General features: G+C 36.5%; 1 long non-coding RNA gene across 1 annotated transcript; it reads right to left on the bottom strand.

Moving 5' to 3' along the window:
• Positions 1 to 220: 220 nt before the first annotated feature.
• On the bottom strand, positions 221 to 1,848 carry LOC129900641 (uncharacterized). The gene is made up of 3 exons (XR_008769657.1): positions 1,773 to 1,848; positions 1,182 to 1,393; positions 221 to 835 (listed from the first exon to the last, which is right to left on the bottom strand). It is a non-coding gene; the product is annotated as an uncharacterized LOC129900641 (long non-coding RNA).
• Between the last annotated feature and the right edge of the window lie 9,867 nt (positions 1,849 to 11,715).

The following is an 11,715-nucleotide window of genomic DNA, read 5'->3' as shown; positions in this document are numbered from 1 at the left end:
TTTGGTTCTATCTCTTCTACCAGTTGGAACTTTCTAAAATGGACCTCTCAATCATGTGATATCAAAAAAAACACAAAAATAATTAAATGAATAGAAGGCAGAATACCTAAAGACCATCCTAAAGATGATGCATTTAATTCACTTCTCTTTAACTATTATTAGTCTTAATTATCCCCAAAATTTGATTATTCAAGAAAGAAGTAATTTGTTTTATCGAGTTTTACACTTACTATAACCACAATTGCCTTTAGGAACCAACGCGATAATGAGCCCGTTTGGATTGGCTTTAAGTTGGTCAAACCAACTTAAAGTCTCTTTTCAGCTTTTGGACGTGTTTGCCTAATGCTAACTTTAAGCTAGAAAGTTCTTAAAGTCAATCAAAAATGAAAAGTTAGGATTCCTAACTTTTTTTTTTCTATGTGCTTAAAGTCATTTTCTTTGACCATGGAAATTACTTTTATATCCCTTATATTTTAACTACATTCCCAAACTACCCTTTTTATTCTTTTTACCCTAAAATTCACATAATTTTCCTCATTTAAGCACTTTTATCCTAACACTCAACTGCTTATTTATAAAAATAACTTTCAACACTTTAAAGTTCTAAAAGCACTTCATACATAAAAGTTATTTTTTTTTAAGCACATCCAAACGGGCTCAATATCAACACAAGAAACAACTTCAGGGCATTCAACTTCAAGTAATATCTTTACATCATCAATGAATGAAAAGACTCTCAATGCAAGATTAGAATTGGCTTGCTTTTCAATCTGATTTCCAATACTTGAAGTGAAATTAAGAAGAACAAATTCATCATAACCCTGCAAAGACCAAACTTAAATAGAAAGAAGCAAAACAGAATCAGGAACAAAGCAAATTCAACAATCATATATGTGAATTAAGGCAAAAGTCATTACTCCCTCCATTTTATTTTATGTGTCATGGTTGGTCTGGATACTTAGTTCAAGAAAATAAGGACGGCTTTCAAATCGTATGATCTTAAACTAAATGTGTATGTAATACATTAAAATATCATTTGAATCTTGTGGTCTTAAACAGATCGCATAGGAGGTCTGAATTTAAGAGTTAGTTAATATAGAAAGAGATATTTTTTTTTGATTTCAAAAAGACTAAAAAGGAAAGTAAAACACATAAACTGAAATTGAGGGAGTAATACTCACCCAAACAAAGAAATCATGAAAATGCATTCTGAGTATGGCTGTTGCAGTATTTGGAGCCTTTGGAACTTGCTGCTGAACACAGTCTTTAATAATTTTCTATGCTTTTGGACATCTTTTGCCATAGAAATTAAGCTCAAATAAATTTCACCTCTTAGACAACTGAACCTTACTAGTCAAGAATAAAAGTTAATGGGCTCAATAACGTGTAGTAACTGAAATTAGAGACAAAAAGGGTGAGAATAAGACTTACTGCTATAATTTTTTTTCTTTTCAGAACTTACAACTTGAAAGGGAAAAAAAGTTGATTTAGGCATACTATCAAACAACACCAACTTCTTCATCAAAGAACCCATCCACCCTAAAAGAGTTTTTATTTTTTTTAACAAAAAAATAATTATCGATGCACCCAATTTCAAGAAGGTGAACAAACTCACTAGTTTCAATCTTGAGAAGAAGATTAGCAGCAACCATATGAAAAATTAGAAAGAGAGATGCATTCTAGACGAAAAAGAGGGAAGAAAACTTGAAGATGTAGATTCAACAATAAAAAAACAAAGAAGCGAAAGAAGCATAAAAAATTGAGAAACTTACCCCAAGAGCACGGAAGGAGAGAGAATTGGAGGAGATGATAATTTGATATGCATATACAGATGTATTGAATTCTGAAAGCTCCGAGAAAGAAAGAGACGAAGGAATGGTTTGCTAAAAATTAGTCATATATAATTACCATTTTACCCTTACTTGTAGTCAGATTTTCTAATCTGCCAGTGGCCATCTTTGCCTTCATGCTTTAATATAATAGAGTCTAGAAAAGGTCCCTTCTTAGAGAACTTTACGTGAGACTTCCGCCTCTATTTTTCTTCTTGTTCATCAATCAGAATCATGACGAAACTTTCCTCTTTCATTGCTTGTACCTTATCACATAGGATGAACATCTAAACTTCTCGACCAGGCTCCAACAAATGGGAAGAAAACTCGAAGATATAGATTCAAGAATAAGAAAACAAGGAAGCGAAAGAAGCACAAAATAAATCGAGAAACTTACCCAGAGAGTACAGAAGGAGAGAGAATTGGAGGAGATGATAATTTGATATGCATATACAGATGTATTGAATTCTGGAAGCTCCGGGAAGGAAAAGAGATGAAGGAATGGTTTGCTAAAAATCAGTCATATATAATTACTATTTTAGGAGGTTAAGGGTGTTGTTTATAGGTTGCGTTGGGGAAGAGTGAGCGGACCTGACGAGATTCCTAGGAAATTTTAGAAGAGCGCGAGCTCAGTATATTTGGACTGGCTGACTAGGTTATTTAATATCATATTTGAGATGGCAATGATGTCCGAAGAATGGAGTTCGAGCGTAATGACCCCTCTATATAAAAACAAGAGAGATATCCAGAGCTGCAACAACTATAGAGGTATGAAGCTTCTAAGCCATACTATGAAAGTGTGGGAAAGAGTGGTGGAGATGAGGGTCAGGAGAGGCGTTTCTATTTTAGAGAACCAGTTCGGATTTATGCCGAGACAATCAAATACAGAATCCATCCATCTTATGAGGAGATTGGTGGAGAAGTATAAGGAGAGGATGAGGGACTTGCATATGGTATTCATCGACCTAGAAAAGGCTTATGATAAAGTCCCACGAGAGATACTATAAAGATGTTTGGAGGCTAAAGGTGTACCTGTGGCATACATTAGGGTGATCGAGGACATATATGAGGGTGACAAAACTAGGGTAAGGACAGTAGGAGGGGACTCAGAGCATTTTCCTATTGGGATGGAGTTGCATTAAGGATCAGCTCTCAGTCCATTTTTATTTGCCTTGGTGATGGATGGATTAACACAAAAAATTCAAGGTGAGGTGCCATGGTGTATGCTTTTCGGGGATGACATAGTCCTGATCGATGAGACTTGTAGTGGAGTTAATGCTAAGCTGGAGGATTGGAGACATACCTTGGAGTCGAAAGGGTTTAAGTTGATTAGAACCAAAACAGAGTACTTAGAGTGCAAATTCAGTGAGACACCTCAGGACATTAGCGTAGAAGTAAGGCTTGGTAACTAGGACATCCAAAAGAAAAGTAGTTTCAAGTACCTTGGGTCTATCATGCAAGGCAGTGGGGAGATTGACAATGATGTCACACACCGTATTGGGGCAGGGTGGATGAAATAGAGGCTCGCTTTCGGTGTGCTATGTGATCAGAAGGTTCCACCAAAACTTAAGGATAAGTTCTAAAAAGTGGTGGTTAGACCGCCTATATTATATGGGGCGGAGTGTTGGCCGGGTAAGGTCTTTCACATTCAAAAGATGAAAGTTGCCAAGATGAGAATATTGAGATGGATGTGTGGGCACACTAGGAGCGACAAAATTATAAACAAGGCTATTTGAAATAATGTAGGAGTGGCCTCGGTGGAAGACAAGATGCAGAAAATATGACTGAAATGGTTTGGGCATGTGTAGAGGAGAGACACAGATGCCCCAGTGTGGAGGTGTGAGAGGATGACCATGAATGGTTTCAGGAGAGGTAGGGGAGGCTGAAGAAATATTGGGGAGAGGTGATTTTATAAGACATGGCGCAATTACAGCTTACCGAGGACATGACCCTAGATGGGAGGGTCTGGAGGACCCACATTAGGGTAGAAGGCTAGTACATAGTCTTGTTATTCCTCCTTATTAGTAGGCACATTAGAACATTATAATTTCTTGCGCTCTGATTTATGTTATTATCTATTACTTTCTATACTTTGATTAATCTATTTTATCCCTGTCGTTCTCATTATTTGTTTTCTCGTATATGCCTTATCTAACCTCTTTTATGCTTTTATGCTTTTATTGAGCCGAGGATCTTTTGAAAATAGTCGTCCTACTTTTGTAGGAGTCAGGTCTGCATACACTTTACCCTCTCCAGACTTCACATTATAGAATTTCACTGGGTTGTTGTTGTTTACATAATTACTATTTTACCCTTACTTGAAGATAGATTTTCTAACATGCCAATAGTCGTCCTTGCCTTCATTCTTCTATTTAATAGAAAAATATAAATGTAAATATAATTTTTTTTTTAAAAAATACAAACTTTAAAAATCATAAAACTTCTAAGACACTAGGTGTACTTAAAGTGTATTTAGTAGTCGCTTGTTCATCTTTTTTTCAGTATTCTTGTTCATATCTATAGGATTACAAAAAGAAGTAACCTTGAACAATGATAACAAAGATATATGATAAAAACTTATTATATATTAAAGGATAAAGGGTCAAAAATACTTTTATACTTCCATTTATCAGTTAAACTAGTATATTGGTCCTCGCTTCCCGCGATTATAAGAAAGGATTAAATATATATTTTTAAATAATTAATGTCACTATTTGATAAAATATTTTAATAAATAATGTAATAAAAGAAAGAAATACAAATTAAGTTACGATTTTGATATTGCCTATTCACAAAAAATGTGAAAGAAGAAAATTCTCATGCGACAATTTCAATTTTAAATTGCTCATAAAAAAGAAAAAAGCATAAAAGTTGATATGAAAAGCTTCAGTTAATTGACATTCTATTATCATAGTTTCATACTAAATTCAAAGATTTTATGGCCATATTATTAGTTCAACAAACAATATTAAATCTACTCGACCATAATTTATGTGACTTTCTTTTATTTTAAATGAATCTATATTAAAATAAATAAATAAAGATATGTTTGTGGTAAATCATGATGAGAAAAAAATACTTGAATTATATTTGAACATAGTTATGCACGAAATTTAAAAGTTAGAGAGATTTTTTTTGTATTCGATACTCGAACCGACACTCATCTAATGCATATTTGTGTCACATAAGAACCATTGATATTAAAGTTTTTATATTTGAACTCTCATTCTTAGAGAGAGCTTGTGAGAAGAGAGACTCAAAACATTACTGTTGAGGTTATACTTTTACAATAGAAAATTTAAGAAAAAATAAAACACATAATGTAAATGAGATGTAAACTCATGATATCATTTAGTGACTTGGTGATACTTACCTACTCCAATCATATAGAGATTATTAGAGAGTGGCAAAGAAATAATTTATTTAAAAAGCAAATGTGTATATTTAGGACAATGAAATGTTTGACAATATTAATACAATTATTGCTACAAGAGAAATATTTTTTGGCTTTAATAATGAAACATTTAACACACATTAATCATAGATTAATATCTATTATGGTAGAAAAAAAACAAAAAAAATATGAATCTTTGTTATCCCTATTCACACCTCATTTATGTTGTTAGAAAGAAAATAATTTTTATATATAATCTTTCTTTAATACCTTTAACATAAATTAGTTATTAAGGGAATTAAATGATAGAATTTAAAGATTTTTTTTGAATAAATAAGAGAGTTAAAAAAATTGTTTTTTCATTAATATATTCTCCCATCAGGGAAAAATATCTAAAAGTAGTATGTAAATACTAAGAAAAGATCTGATTAAAGATTTTCTTATGTAATATTTTCATGAAATAAAAGTTTGTTTGTATAACTCTTGTCTACTTCAATTATAGACATAAAAGAAGGTTGCGATCTTCTGCCTTGAAGGAGGAAAGATATGGTAGAAGTGGTGTCGCTAATGGTGAAATTATCTTTCATAGCCCCAAGGAAAACTACTGCGGTAGTGATACATCTATTATATGGAGGAATCAAGAGGTATACACATAAACTTTATATATCATGAAAATATTAATATATATGGTTTAAGTCCTATAAAGTACATTTTTCTACTATAGGATCAAATGACCATATTGTGACAACCCTCCAAATTATCACATCACGTAAGTACAACATGGTACAAAATTTCCCATGTGGAGGGCTTACATAAGAGAAAGACCAGTCTTTGCGGATGATTCTAGAGAATTATGGAGATTTCTCATAAAAGATAATAGAATTGAATAAAAGGTCCCTAGAATATTCTAAGCATGTACAGAGTTCTAGAGAGAAGACCTAAATGTAATTATGTATAAACTTATGTAAAAATTATTATTTACACTTTAGCCCCTAAATGAGTAGCATAAATAGAAGGACATCCATTTGAAAATTCATCAAACAAAAATCAGAGATATGTACAATACAACCTTACCTAGAAATCTTCTTGTGTTCTCTCTACCATTCTCTTATTCCTGTCTTAGGCTTACTTGGCCTAGAAAAATCGTGAGCAAATTTTCAAGTGTCTCACGTGTTTTTAGTAGAAGACTAAGTGACAACATGGTAACATAGCAAGTTTGCAGCTAAGGGAATATCAAACGACAGAGAAATCAATGCTTCTAACATCCAAGCCAACGTCACCCAAGATGCTACCAATAAGAAAGTTTATAGCAAAAAGAGGAATTTGGCTAACAAGAACCATGAGGTGTCGCTCGAGGTTGAGCCAAATGTAGGGCTTATATCTCAAGAACCTTCTACCACTGAGGCAAGTTAGGATGATGTAGATGTCTTGACCGAGAAAGTCTCCCTCAATAGAGACTTTACACGAAGGTTAATGTGGGGATGGATGCAGTCAAGATATACCACCAACACTTGGGGAAAGTAGAGGACACTCTGTCACGAACCAATTTTTTAAGTTATGATGACACCTACTATAACCCACTAATAGGTAAGACAACCCATAAACCAGAATGACAAGTAATGGATGTGAGGGCAAAAACTAATCAAGAATGGAAAATTCTAAAATAAATAGAATAGATAAGATGAAGCAAATCAAAACATGATATATACAACTAAAGATTCCTCCCAGAACTTGGAAGTCACACGTACAGAGCTACTACAAAATAAAAAACGAGTACAAGTCCCAAAAGTTAACCAAAATATATACAAAAATTAGCTAGTCTCAAAAAGGCAAAAGACAGGCCATCTATATTGAAGGACACAAAAATGATCTCAAAATGTCAAGTGCTCACCCTAGTCTCCGAAGCTGACTGCAACAAGCTTAATTTATCCACGATGGTAGCTGGTGCTCCATCCTGCATCAAGACAACAGGTACCTAGTAGGCATCATAGGCCGACAGAGTAGGAAAGGTAAAAAACAATATGACAAAAAGGAATAAGCCTAAATAGGAATCATAATAAGCATTTAAAGTGAAAAGGGTACCATCTAAGAGAACTATAGCTAATTATACCCAACTAGACCCCCATAAGACTAGCTTGGACACTCATGCACAAGTTTAAATAAAAATCCGAATGAACCCCTATAAGCCCGTCGGGTACACAGAGTAGCTACAACTAATGAGGCCAGGAATCAAGAATTTGTGATACCAAGAATTGAAGAACCATGCCGTGTCCGAACCAAAATCTCTAAGAATTGAAGAACCAAGAATGCTCTAGGGATCGAGGCTGGAACTGACTACCTAGGTGCTCGCCTGAGTTCCTAATGTGGTCAAGATTGGGGCAGGAACTTGGATGCTTCCCTGAGATGTTAAGGTGGTCAAGGCTGGGCCTGAAACCCGGACACTTTCCTAAATTCATTGGTACAGTCGAGGCTGAGATTGGGTACTCGGATGATTGCTATACTAGCAGGTCAGCAGAGGCCGAGACTGGTTACTCAGATACTCCCCAATGAAATCTTAGTACGGAGGCCAAGACTGGGTACTCAGATCTTCATAGATAATTTATTCGAGGGTGCCGATCATTCTCCTCTCCAACTACTTGCCAATACTTACAAAAAATCTCCTCCCAGTGCATCTACCGATACACCACCAAAGCATGAACTAGAGCCGAAATAGAAAAATGACAAACTCTAGTATTGTGATGCATATTGAAAGTTGCAATCATAACGAGCTATGGGTAAGGGTAATGATAAGAGCAAGGTTACCTCCTAGCTAAGGACAAACTACCAGGCACCAACCTACTACATTGCACCAGCCTACTACATCATTCTATAAGGATCTAAGCCCGTCGGAGCAACGTCGGGGAACCTAAAGCAAGTTTAAAACCTATACTAAGGCCAACATGCTCCACAATACCAACATCATATGCATTCAACTCCTCCGACAATACTAAGAAATAACGAAAAAGATCATATGCTTCTAATTACCCGAAGGACCCAATGAAAGCCTAAAACATGGTTTCTAACTCCTAAGATATAAAAATAAGCTACCCAACCCAAATTCCAACAATCTCAACATTCTTTCACATATTCCATCTCAATCTAAGAAGGGAAAGTCGTTACCTACCCGTAGGCTGAACACGCGCGCTCTAAATCATTATATTGAAGCTTTTCCTTTCCGAACGGCCTCAGAACACTACCATGCTGCCAAAAAAAGAATCACAACGTCATTATGGTCGTTTAGATACTAATTTTATAATTTTCAGACATGGACCAATTTCAGGGTATAAAACAAAAAATATGGGACCCACGTCCGAAATTCCAAGATTGACTCCAAAAATAGGTTCTAAATACTACCCACAACTTATGTTCCATAAAGGGGACACAATTCACACACAAAATCCGATAAACACTACACATGCAACACAAGCCCAAGATTAAGCTAGAAAATAAAAAGGAACAATATTTAGGGACGGAGAATTACCAAAAATGAAGCTCCCACGATCCAAACAAATTACACCATGATGTTCCTTGTGAAAAACCCTACAACTTAGCCCCAAGAATCATTAAAAAAAGAGCTAAAACGATTACAAACTAGCATTCAAAATCCAAAGAATTCTTAATTCAAAAATGTTAAGGACAACGGCTAAATCACCAAATTTACCTCCAAACAAGCTTCTATCGCCCTCCCCAATCTCACCAACACATTTCCCTGTAACTATTCTTGAACATAGACCCTTAAATCGCCAATTTTGAGCTGCTATTAAGAGAGATTTTAGCAATTGAACTTCCAAGTCCAAATCTAATCGCATCTGGTCTTTTAAATAAAGACCAGATGGAGTTGCTAATCGCGATCGCAAAAGAGGGAGTCGCGATCGCAACCTTCTGGGAAAAGTTCCCTCGCAATTATAGAGGTTGGACCTCACGATTGCAATGACCAAAAAGTGGTCAACATGGCCACTCCTCTTCGCAATCGCAAGAGGCTACAATGTGATCGCGATGGGAAAGGTACCAGACCCTTGCGAACGAGGCCAAAGGCCTTGCGAACGCGTAGGCCATGGTGTCCTGCACTAGCATTAGCTGCAACAACTGATTTTCACCAAGTTCATATACTCTGATAGGGTTCTCGAAATTCATTCGGAAAATTGTGCGTGCAAACAAGATATGCTACCCCACCAAATTCAATATTGCAAACTCAATGGCACCTTCAAAATTCCCAAATGAGGTCATTTTAATGAAAAGTGGGTCTCACACCCAAGTGCCATTTTGAGCCTAATTCCATTATGGGCCTCAAAATTAGATCGGAAGCCTCGGAAAGTGAACGAATAATTGTTCTAGACCAAACTAGACAATTTGAAACTAACCACACTGTCAGAATTTTTATTCGAGTGCATATTCCAAGAATGTTGAACAAAGTCAACCATAAGCCAAATTTCGAAGGAAAAATCGCCAAATGGTCCCACACTCATATCGATTGCTTTGATACTCATACCGACTATGCTACTAGCCTAATCTGGCCATTTTAGAGCTAATGGAATTGTTAGAATTTCGTTCTGAAGCCATTTCCCTAAATTTATGACCAAACTCAACTTTTCAAGTTATAAAGGCTTCAAAACAGAAAAATTGGGCTAAAACCCAAACGAATGACCAGGCGTCCGAGCAACCAGTGCCAGTAGGTCACAAGTAACCTGGGAAGCAGTATTAGGAAAATAACCTGGAGGGTCATTACAACATATACTACCAAAAGAACTTTCGTCTGCAAAAGTAAGGACAAGGATATACCTGAAGGCTCAAATAAGCTGGGGAACTGCTCTTGCAACTCCTCTCGGACTCTAGGTAGCCTCCTTGATCAGACGGGGTGCCACTGGACCTTAACCACATGTATGGACTTAGAACGAAGCGGGCGGACATCTCTGGATAGAATAACAATTGGCTCCTTAACAAAAGTCAGACAATCATCCAACTCAACAGAATCATACTGAAGTATATGGGACTCATCTGGGATGTACCAGCACAACATAAAAATATGGAAAATAGGGTGTATAGTTGAAAATCCTAGAGGCAAAGCCAGTTCATAAGCAACCTCTCCAACTCTCCTAAGAATATCAAAAGGCCTAATATACCTCGAGATAAGCTTACCCCGCCTGCCGAATCTCATTATTCCCTTCAAAGGCGATACCTGTAAGAACACTCTATCTCCAATGTCAAAGTGCAATGGATGGTGCTTATAATCAGCATAATTCTTAACCTATCATGAATAACCTAGACGAAGGTTAAGTTATTCGGAAGTAAATCTGTACTGTTGGCCCAGGATCTGAAGACTCAAACCAACCAACTGGAGTGAGACAACGCCTACCATTTAAGGCCTCAAACGGGGCCATATGAATACTAGAGTGGTTGTTGTTTTTGTATGTAAACTTTTCCAAAGGCAAGTACTGCTTCTAATAACCCTCAAACTCCAATACACAAGCTTACTGCATATCCTTCCTAACCTAAATAGTACTCTCTGACTGGCCATTGGTTTATGGATGAAATGCCATGCTAAGATCAACCTGGCTGCCCAACTCTCTCCGAAAGTCTCTCCAGAAACTAGACATAAACTGAGGTCCCCTATCTGATATAATGGAAACCAACACCCCATAAAGATGGACCACCTCTTAAATATAGATCCGAGCTAGGCGCTCTGCAGTAAAAGTGGACCGCACTAGCAGAAAGTGTGCTGACTTGGTCAATCGATCAATAATGACCCAAATACCATCATTACCTATGGGTTCCGGGGTAATCTATCACGAACTCTATGGTAATCGTCTCTAATTTTCACTCAGAGAATAGATAATCTTTAAAATACTCCACTAGGTCGTTGATGCTCTGCCTTAACCTGCTGTCAACTCAAATAATAGGAGATATACTCAGCTATATCTCTCCTCCTGCCACACCATCAATAATGCTCTCGCAAATCCTGATACATCTTTGAGATGCCCCAATGAATAGAGTACATGAAATTGTGGGACTCGCATAGAATTAACTGAATAAAGTCTTTAACTCTGGGAACACAAAAGCGACCATCAAACCATAGTACCCCATTTGAATCAATAGAATCTTTTTGACTCTCGCCTCGCAATACCAACTCTCGAAGCTCTACCAATGCTCCATCCTCAAATTATCTGCCACGAATCTGATCTAATAGATATGACTAAGCTCCCACAAAAGCCGAAATCGGTCTAGAATCTAAGAGGTCCAACTTGACAATCGTATTAGCCAAAGACTAGATGTCCAAGGCTAGGGGTCGCTCATAGTAGACAAGTAAGCTAAACTACCTATACTCTGTGCCTTTTGGCTCAAGGCATATGTTACTACATTCGCCTTGCCCGGAGGTAGATGATAGAAATGTTATAATCCGCTAAGAGCTTAATCTAGCGCCGCTGTCTAAAATGAAGGTCCTTCTGACTCATAATA

This window comes from Solanum dulcamara, chromosome 8 (assembly GCF_947179165.1).
Source record: "Solanum dulcamara chromosome 8, daSolDulc1.2, whole genome shotgun sequence".
In the NCBI taxonomy this organism is placed as follows: Eukaryota; Viridiplantae; Streptophyta; class Magnoliopsida; order Solanales; family Solanaceae; genus Solanum; species Solanum dulcamara.
Note: the sequence above shows the minus strand (reverse complement) of the source record. Positions and strands in the feature narration are given on the sequence as shown.